The sequence below is a fragment of the Chenopodium album genome, chromosome 4 (genome assembly GCF_948465745.1).
Source record: "Chenopodium album chromosome 4, dcCheAlbu1.1, whole genome shotgun sequence".
Taxonomy (NCBI): domain Eukaryota; kingdom Viridiplantae; phylum Streptophyta; class Magnoliopsida; order Caryophyllales; family Amaranthaceae; genus Chenopodium; species Chenopodium album.
In genome coordinates this window covers 29,747,091-29,757,191 of record NC_137837.1, presented here as the reverse complement: position 1 = coordinate 29,757,191, position 10,101 = coordinate 29,747,091, and the positions used below count along the sequence as shown (strand labels likewise).

Genomic DNA, 10,101 nt, shown 5'->3' with positions numbered 1-10,101 from the left:
TGTGAAAGGAGTGAGATCTTTCTTAGGACATGTCGGGTTTTATAGAAGGTTCATTAAGGATTTCTCTCTCATTGCAAAGCCCCTCAATTATTTTCTTCAAAAGGATGCTGAGTTTGTTTTTGATGATAAGTGTTTGGAGGCATTCAAGAATTTGAAGAAGGCTCTAATTTCTACTCCTATTATTTAACCCCCAAGATGGGATTCTCCTTTAGATTGATGTGTGATGGGAGCAATTCGGCAATTTGAGGTTTCTTGGGTCAAAGAGTGGAAAATAAGCTCCATGTGATCTATTATATGTCCAAGACTCTAAATGGTGCTCAAAGGAACTACACCACAACGGAAAATGGAATTTTTGGCTATTGTTCATGCTTTTGAGAAGTTTCGTTGTTATTTGTTGGGTTCAAAGACCATTGTCTACACGGATCATGCAACTCCCAAGTACCTTTTTTCCAAGAAAGTGTCCAAGCCTAGGTTGATGCGGTGGGTTCTTGAACTTCAAATTTTGATATTGAGATTAGGGATGAGTGAGGAGCAGAAAATGTTGTGGCGAACCATCTTTCTCGCCTTGAGGATTCTCAAATTCATGATGATGGTTCTCTAATTGAGGATATAATGCTTAATGACTTCTTATTTGCTATTGAGGCAAAAGAGCTCCCATGGTTTGCTGACTTAGTGGAATTTGTTGCATGTGGGGAGTTACCACCTTCCTTTTCTAAGAATCAACAAAATAAGCTCAAGAGAGAGGCAAGACACTATGTGTAGGATGATCCTCCTTGTCTGTAATGACCTCTGGCTGATGCAACTTATGGTCAGGAGGTGGTACAGACTCTTGAACTATCCTTGAGGTATTATCCCCATAGACGGTGCCAAATTGTTTGGGTGTTTTTGTCCCTCGGGAGAGTTATAGCTCGAGGACAGGTTGCACGCGGCCTGTACCTGCAAAATAACGAAGACTCTAGGCGTTTGGAGCTCTGCCTCTGACGATCAAATTAGTACTTGAATGTGAGTAGGAGAAGGTGTGGAAATGTGTTGAGATCTTCTCGGATTTTGAGATCAGGTGTTCTCTGATGTAAGAGAATGTAGGGTAGGTGCAATAAATGATTGAATGTGTCCCAAAATTTGGGGATATCTCCGTATTTATAGGTTCATTGAGGAACATGCCCTCTCTTAGGTCACTTGACCTAGATTTGGTGGGTTGTCCCGTTTTGCAATGTTCTTGGGAATTGGGCCTTGAAGGCCGCAATTCTAGAAAGCATCTGAAGCTGACTCGTGTCAGCTTGCAGCTGGCCCAAATGGACCTGCATATGCTTGACACGTGGCCCTCTATGATTGATCCACATGGATAGGGTATTTTACCCAAAACACCATCCTATTAGGAGGTGCTGCAAAGTTAACTGACATGGATGATAATGAATTTTCAAACATGCTGAATCTTGATCAACTTAAGAAGTACTACCCATAATTACTTGGGTAGGATACTCAAGAGAGCTACATTTGGCCTGATTCCTTAGGAAAGGATACGTAGGCATCCCTTTACAGGGTGCAACCACTTTAATTCCCAAAAAAATTGATTCGGCAGCAACTGGACAATCGGCGCAAGAGAAATTAAGTCCAACGATACACAACGCAGCTGTCGCACAGTGACAATGGCCAGCGCATCACGAAATTTTTTTTAGGATGGCGACAAAGTCTGAATTAAAGCGCCAGGTCTTCCGCATTTATCTTGGCAAATTTCGCTGTTTTTAGGAAAATTTTCGACTTCCGTACTCGAATAATTTTTCGAATAATTCAAGTTGTTCTCATTGCTCTAAAAAGGAATTTTAAATGTAAAAAGTGAATTTAATTTAAAAAGCTGAAATTGCATTAATAAAATAAAGTAAAAATTACATCATTGATGGAATTTTAAATAAAGCTTAAAAATAATAAAATTGAGTCAAAATTAAATTTGACTAATAAATTGAAAATAAAGCAATGCTCTAATATATTTTCTTCTTTCTAGCTCTCTTCCAATTCTTGTCTGCTTTATCATCATCATCCATCACTTTTGCTAGTAAGCTTCCTTTTGATGACCTACATTCAATCTTGGTGTTAATAGTTTCTCCAATAACCATTACACCATGTTTCTTTTCAACCAACACTTTCTTTTCTGTAGAGTCGGATTTTCTTTTCTCTTTACCTTTAGATCTCTTTTCCTTAGGCATAACAGGAGTCTTGAATTCAACTTTTTCACCCAGACGCTCCTTAGGAGGTATTTTCTTGTCCCCTAAGTGGTCTTACACATTGATCTTATTTAGTTTCCGAGCTTTGTTCTTATCCTTTTGATATCTATCAAGTAACCATTGCTTCACATCCCTGGACAAAAAAGGAAGAACCTTTAAAGTAACAACTTCCCTTAAAGGTCTAGCACACCAATAATCATCAAATCTTTCTACATCCTCTGAAACAGGAAATTCATATGGACGACGAAGATCACCAGATGAAACAGTTTGGGAAAGGCCATATTGTCTCCTCACCGTGGAAGGGTAATAAAAAGTCAAATTTGACAAGCTGGGAGACGGAAAAAAAGGTAGGCTATTGACACCAACCATCTTCTTAATATTACACCATGGAACGACCCATTTGATGGTAAAGTCGCAAGACTCAAAGATCCTACTCCACTCCCGGCGGCCCTTCTTAATGGAAAAGCATTTCTTCCGTTTTACAAAATAATTTGGAGTATAGTTGTCCACATTGTCGGGCGGGCTAATTAATTCAAGCCTCTCCATTCGCTACGTCTATATAAATTCAAATGCAAATAAATAATACTATACAAAGTTAAATATTTTTTATTTCTGTAATTAAAAGAATTTATTTTTTATCTGTAATAATATTAGAGAACCTCGTAGAGGTGCTTTTGGATCATTTTTAAGTTCATCTAAACTAATCATGGTTTATCCAACAATCAAAGGCATTGGATTTCTACCTGATTACATTTACTCCATGACAAGTGCTAAAATAGCTTTGCCCTCATTAATATTACCATTAGGAAGCAGATCTTGATTTAACATGCAAAAAAGGAAGACTCTTCTCCTATAAACATGAAAAGATTTAGTGCGTGGTCTATCAAAATAAAAGCATGCAAATTCTTTCAAATCACTATGTTTCCATGCACAATATTTTACAAATCCTTATCCTTAAGGTTAAAGAAACGCTCAAAATCTTTATGATAATACTCGCTCACTTTTGGAATTACCGCAAGATTTAGGGAAGGGAAGCCTAGTATGGAACCAAATTCTTCCGGTAAAGGAAAAATTTCATCATAACCAAGTCTAAAGAAATGAGTGTTTGAATCCCAATACTCCAAGGCGGTATGAATAAAGTCTATGTCAAGATCTAACCCCTTTATACCATAGGTAACCCCCATGTGGAAAAAGTCGAGTTCTTTTTTCACTTTAGCAGTCAGAGACTAACACCACTCACGAGTGAAATGTTAAAACTCTTAGACATGATTAAGAATTAAAAGCAAAGACTATTTTAAATCTATTCGATAAGAAGAAATCGTCAAATTTGGGGGTTATTTATGCACAAAATTGAAAAATAATCCCAACACCATGCGACAGAAATCACGCATGGCGTGATGCCTGTCGCATCATGCCAGCCTAGCGCACTACGCTAACCGACTTTTTCTTGACTTTGATTTTGTTTTGTACTGCGATTTTATGGTTTTCACCTTTCTTTTCGGAAAATTAGCCAAATCCAACTTCATTGTAAATTTATGATAATATATTTTATCATCTTAAGTTTAATTAAGGCTAAGCTCGATTTTTATTTTTCATTTTTTCTTTTAGGGGAGAAAGTCAGATACCCTCCATAGATAATAAAAATGACAGAAATTTTTGCGCAAAAGTTAGTCTTAAATTTCACACTTGCATGCATAATAAAATGAAAAATTAAAATGCAAAGCTAAAAATATACATAGGAGTCATATATATATATATATATATATATATATATATATATATATATATATATATATATATATATATATATATATATATATATATATATATATATACACACGAGTGTCTGAGTCAAATAAAAAAGTCCTACAAAGTCAAAATAAATGCAAGTACATGTATATTTATGATGGCGGACCTCGCAAATCTAAAGGAATGCTAAACATGTCAAAAAATTGAACAGTATGAGAAGTCAGACCCTCGCCCGCGGCCTGATAAGAAGGAGATGGAATGAAGAGAGTAAGGCCAACCGATCCAAGCTCACCATGCTGCACTCCCAAATGTTGAGGTTGCTGTGGTTGCTGCGACGAAGAGCCAACCACGTGCGTCCCACCACCCTCTAAAGGAGCTGACGTCATGCTCCCACTAGCCAGTCGGCCCCCTGATGCACCTTCAGACGAAGAGTTAAAACCCTCTAATTTGACAATACGGTCTGACTCTACTCGACCGTGACTCCCAGCCGAGTTCTGACGACGCCTTGAGTCGGATCCCGATCGCTCTCTTCTAGCCCTGGGTTACGTACGAGTGCGCGTCGTAGGAATAGGCTGAAACAGAAAAAAGTAAATCAAGTCAAGTATAGAGTGGCAAATATAAACATAAAAGGAGTTAAGAGAAATACCTCCATTCCGTCGTCGCCGCAACGACACATAACTAGGTGGCTCAACCTCACGAGATTGTAGCAAAAGGCATCCATGCCCCTCGCCATCCTGAACATCACCTCGCGAGAAAACTACCAAGTCATAAAGTTAGAAATAATCAAAGCATATACATAAATAAGATAACAGATAAAGTGACTCACCGAAGTCTGGTGTCGAGGTATCGACTCCTCTACAAAACGCCTTGGCTAAGGAGCTAGGGGAATCATCTCCTCAAGAGGACCAAAAGTTCCCTTGTAGACGATAGATACCAGCGGAGGCAAAAACTTCCTAGTCGAAGCTTATCAAATTGAACCCAAATAATTAGGATTGGCTCAGGGCTATCAAATGAATAAATGAAAAAAGAAAAAAGATGCCTCTCACGGCTCTTGCAATCAAGGTGGTGGAGCCAAGAGCGGCAAAATCCTCTCCTCAAAGCTACAGTTCGAATTGATATGACTCCTCCAATCCGAACCCGCTAGTGTCCTAGTCGCCCGAGCTCTTAGTCTTGTCGAATCGAACGTGTGACTAAGAGGGCGAGAAGGAACAACAGGGGACTTCGAGGAGTGCTGAATCGCAACTCTCTCGCCTGGTAGACCACGAAATCGTATGTCCCCTGAAAAGCATAGTTCACATGTTCACTCTCAATATTATAAAAATCATCATTACCATCCAGAAAAGCATGAGGGGAATTACTAGAATCATGATCAAATGCTCCACACATATCACAAAACAAACAAACACTAGGCATGTTATTAGAAGAAGGAGGGGGATGAGAGTTAGAAGGAGTACCTCTCCCCTTAAATAGGGAGGGAAGACTTGGAGCTTGGGAAGAAGAACTCTCCAAATTTTCCTTGATTTCACTCACTTCCTTCCCCAAGTTTGTCATTTGTGAGGAGAGATTGTTGATTGCATTTAAATGATCAACTGAGTACACCAAAGAGCTAATCTTTCTAGTTGATTCTCTCTCACCATCTTGCCAATCTCTATAGTACCTCACAACATCCTCAATGATGTCCACCACTTCTTCCTCCGTCCTATTCATGATGGGACCTCCGACTCCTCCATCTAGGCAAGACTTGCCTTGGTGACTTAGGCCTCCATAGAAAATTTAAATAATTTGATGGATTGGAATTCCGTGGTGAGGACACTCCCTTTGATACTCATTATATCTCTCCCACGCTTCATAGAGGCTCTCACTTGCCTTTTGTTTGAATCCTTGAATCAAAGCTCTTGCCTCCGCCGTTTTCTTTTGTGGATAGAAATGAGTTAGAAATTCTTTTGTAAACTCGTCCTATGTTGTTAGAGAATTTGGAATAACCTCCTTGTCTAGCCATTCCAAAGCATGCCCAATGAGAGAAAAGGGAAAGAGCTTGAGGCGGATGAATTCTTGGGAAACTCCGTTCACCTTGATAGTATTGCAATATTTTTCAAATTCCATGAGATGATTTAGCGGCCTCTCTTGCTTGGCTCCACTAAATTGTCGCCTCTCTATCAAAGTGATCATAGCCGGCCTTATTTCAAAATCATTTGCCAGGTTTGTAGGTGGAGCAATTCCACTCTCAAACCTATATGCACCGGGAATCCCCAATTCTTTCAATGCCACTCTCGGATTCTCTCCCATTCTTACTTGTTCCTCTTGTTGCAGTTCTTCTTCACTTGAAATACTAGAGCTCAAAGATCTCCTAGCAACCCTTAATCTTGTAATAGTCCTCTCAATCTCCATATCAAATGGCACTAGTGAATGACCACGTGCTCTATGCATACAACTCAAAGGAAATGATTAGTAGCACGGCTATAAGTGTAGCCTTAAAGAGAAATATCTTTTTGTTTTTTTTAGAATGAAATAGACTCAACAACTATAACAAAGCACCAATGTCATTCCCCGGCAACGGTGTCATTTTGACAACGGGTAAAACTAGGTCATCATCTAATTCTTCCTTGGTCAAACTAAATTTATAAACACTTAACAAACCTTATACAAGTATGCGGTAAGTCAAGGGTCGAACCCAAAGGAATGAATAGGAGCTATGCTATAGTCTAATGTTAAGCTAAATCGAACAATATCAATGGTTGAGTTTGGTAACTAGAATAACAACAATCGAGGAAAATCAAAGAATTCAATCAATATGCTAAACACTAAGGATATAGGTTCCACATACAAGCTCAACAATTATACTAATTGATAGTGTTTAGGGTATTTATACCCTAGACATGTGGACCAATGAGAGGATGCCACGTGTCGAGGTCAGGATGGCCCATGTGGCTCAACATCCTCTAGACACTTGGCGCCCTCAGATATGCCTCTGAAATGGCGGCCTTCAAGGGCCCAAATCCCTAGGAGCGCCGTAAAACGGCACAACCCACTAAAATCTAGGTCAAATGACCTAGATAGGGGCACATTCTCCAACGACCCTATAAATAGGGAGATATTCCACCATTTTGGGGACACATTCAATCATTTATTACACCTTTATTCTCTTACATCAGAGAAATACCTGAGCTTGGAATCCTAGAGGATACCCACCTAAATTTCCGTTCTCTTTATTCCGTTTCAAGTTACTAACTTGACCGTCGGAGGCGGAGCTCCAACCACCCGGAGTCTCCGTTATTTTGCAGGTACAGCTCAGCCGGATCAGACTTCGTGAAGTAACTCTCCCAAGGGACAAAAACACCCAAAAGATTTGGCGACGTCTGTGGGGAGAGTACCTCGAAGATGGTTCAAGAGTCTGTACCACCCCCTAGCCGTCTGGGCGAAGACCTAGAAGTCTTTACAGACCATGAGGATGAAGATCCTCAGGTCGAAACCAATACAGCCGACGACGGCTCACTCAGAATCAATCGCATCCGGCCCAGAGACACTCTGGAGCGGGGTTCCTCCCAGGCGGGTCCAAGCCGACCCTCTGGGCAGCCGGAAGGGGAAACCCAAAAGGCCGCTGGATCAGCCCCTGTCACCCGGGACGAACTCATGAGATTCATGACAAGTTTCAAGGGTGAAATTAAAGAGCTGATCACCGAAAGCCGGGCTGGCCAAAGTAAAGGTCAGTCGGCAAAGAAGACTCCTCTGGAGAAGGGAAAGTCAGTCAGAGACCGGCAGCCCACTCCTCATCCAAAGGAGAAGGCAGCCGGGACCATTGATTGGTAAAAAATTCTCCGTCCTAAGAGGAACAACAACAACATCCGCCGGACTCAACATCCGGTGGGAAGCAAAAAATCAACTCTTGATGCCCGGGAGATCATCAACCGGAAGAGAAACCAATCGTTGTCTGAGTCGGCTTCAACGTCGAACTTTCAAGACAACTTCAACAACATTTCTGCAGGGAGTGCACCCTCCTTGCATGAGAGCCAGACAGGCGGGAATACCGTCCATTCTGGCCCTCACATGATTGGGGTTGTACCGTATGTGCCTACTCAGGCTTACGGACAGTATTTCCCTCACTTCATGGAGCCGGCCCTCTTTGGAGGTCAGGCGGCATATCCAAATGTCCATCCATTGGACTGGCAGCTTCGTCTGCTGCGCCTGGGTGAACAGCCTTCTGCGTTCACCCGGGAGATAACCGAGGCGGCCCAGCCGGCCAAGGTTAAGAATGTATTGGTTGGTACCTATGATGGTACCACCAATCCGGAAGACCACCTCATGGCTTACACCAACCTTATGTATCTACAGGGGTTGGATGATGCCACTTAGTGTCGGTGCTTCCCGGCTACATTGAACGGCATTGCCCAACAGTGGTTTGGTAATCTGCCAGCCGGGTCCTTCGATAGCTTCAGGAAGCTCGCCTTCCTGTTTGCTTCCAACTTCTCAATGAACATCCCTACTAAGAAGACAAGCCTTGATTTGAGCACTGTTAAGCAGGGAGAGAGAGAAGGGCTGCGCTCATATGTCAGGCGGTTCAATCTGATCAGAATTCAGATTCAGGGACTGTCTGATGAGGTAGCTTTTACAGACTTTTTTAAAGGTCTGAGAGACGGGTCGACCTTTAAGTTCGACCTAGTCAGAAAAGGGGCTTTCACCCTTCAGGAGGCTCTGAGGGAGGCGGAAAGCTACATTCAAGCTACCGACCTCTGCTCGCCTGGTAACCAGTCGGACTCCAAGAAGTCCGACAAACAGAAAGACAGCCGGTCTGCTCAGCCGGCCAAAAATAAAAAAGAGAGCAAGAAAAGAAAAGAAATCTGGGCGGTCAATGATTCTGACCAGCCGTCCTAGAAGAAGAAGAAAGAGTTTAAACCATACGTCCCCAAGTACGAGTTTAACAAGGATTGCAATTCCATCCTAATGGAAATTAAGGACCGGCTGTCCCTAGTGAAGCCAAATCCAATGAAAAGTTTCATTCAATCAAGGAACAAAAATAAATTTTGCCAATACCATGAGGAAGTTGGCCATGACACCAACGACTGTTTCAGCCTTCAAAGGGCGTTGGACCGTCTTGCTGACAAAGGAATGCTGAAGTCCTATATTTCTAAGTCCCCAGCCGAGGCAAAGAAGAAGAATAAGGGTCAGTCCTCTAAGACTACCCCCCAGCCTGCTAGTAGCTCGGATACCGACAAGGAGCCGGTCTACACAATAGCAAGCGGGTTCTCCTGTGGTGGCCCTACTATTCGGCGCACCAAGAGCCATCTTTGAAAGATGGACAAGGATGATGATGAGCAGGAGTCTGCAAGAACCTCCTTCCCAGATGTCTTGATCACTAAGAAGGACAGGGGCTGCGTCCGCCGTCCGCATGATGACCCGGTCGTCATTGAATGTAAGGTTGCCAACCAACTAGTTGGAAGAATCCTTATTGACACCGGCAACTCATCAGACATCATCAGCCTCCGGTGCTTGCAAAAGCTGAAATACAATGCCAGCAGCATGCATCCGGTCACCCACCCCTTGGTTTGTTTTGGGGGTGGGATGGTCTACCCAGCCGGAAGAATTGACTTACCAATCCGGCTGGGAGAGAAGGGCCAAAGACGACATATTGTCGTCAGATTCTTGGTCGTTGAGGTGTTGACCACCTACAACATTATCCTTGGCCGGCCAACCCTCAACGTAACCAAGGAAGTAATCATCCCATCTTTCATGCTCATCAAGTATGAGAGGGATGACGGCACTGTTGGTTCCCTGAATGGGGGTCAGAAGACGGCCCGAGAGTGCTATATCTCAACCGTTAGAGACACTGTAACCCCAGGAGGCCAGGAACCAATAGACCTTGACAATTTAAAGGATGCTGACCTAGCGCCTGCCCCACCAGCTGCCGGAAAGAAAAGAAAGGCACCTATGCTAGTGGAGGTGTAAAAGGAGAAAAAATAGCAATCACTGACCGGTGAACGGTCAGATGAGCTCCGTCCCCAACCGGCTGGTGAACACATTGACATACCTCTAGACGACAGCTGTCTGGAGCGTACCGTGAAGGTTAGGACGGTTGCCTTTGCTAAGTTAGGTGCAGACTTGCACCTTCTGCTGAAAGAATTCAAAGACATTTTTGCCT

The 10,101-nt window shown here is 42.6% G+C and overlaps 1 non-coding gene across 1 annotated transcript; it reads left to right on the top strand.

Moving 5' to 3' along the window:
- Positions 1-5,763: 5,763 nt before the first annotated feature.
- On the top strand, positions 5,764-5,869 carry LOC145629555 (small nucleolar RNA R71). The gene has a single exon (XR_014111720.1). It is a non-coding gene; the product is annotated as a small nucleolar RNA R71 (small nucleolar RNA).
- Positions 5,870-10,101: the final 4,232 nt, after the last annotated feature.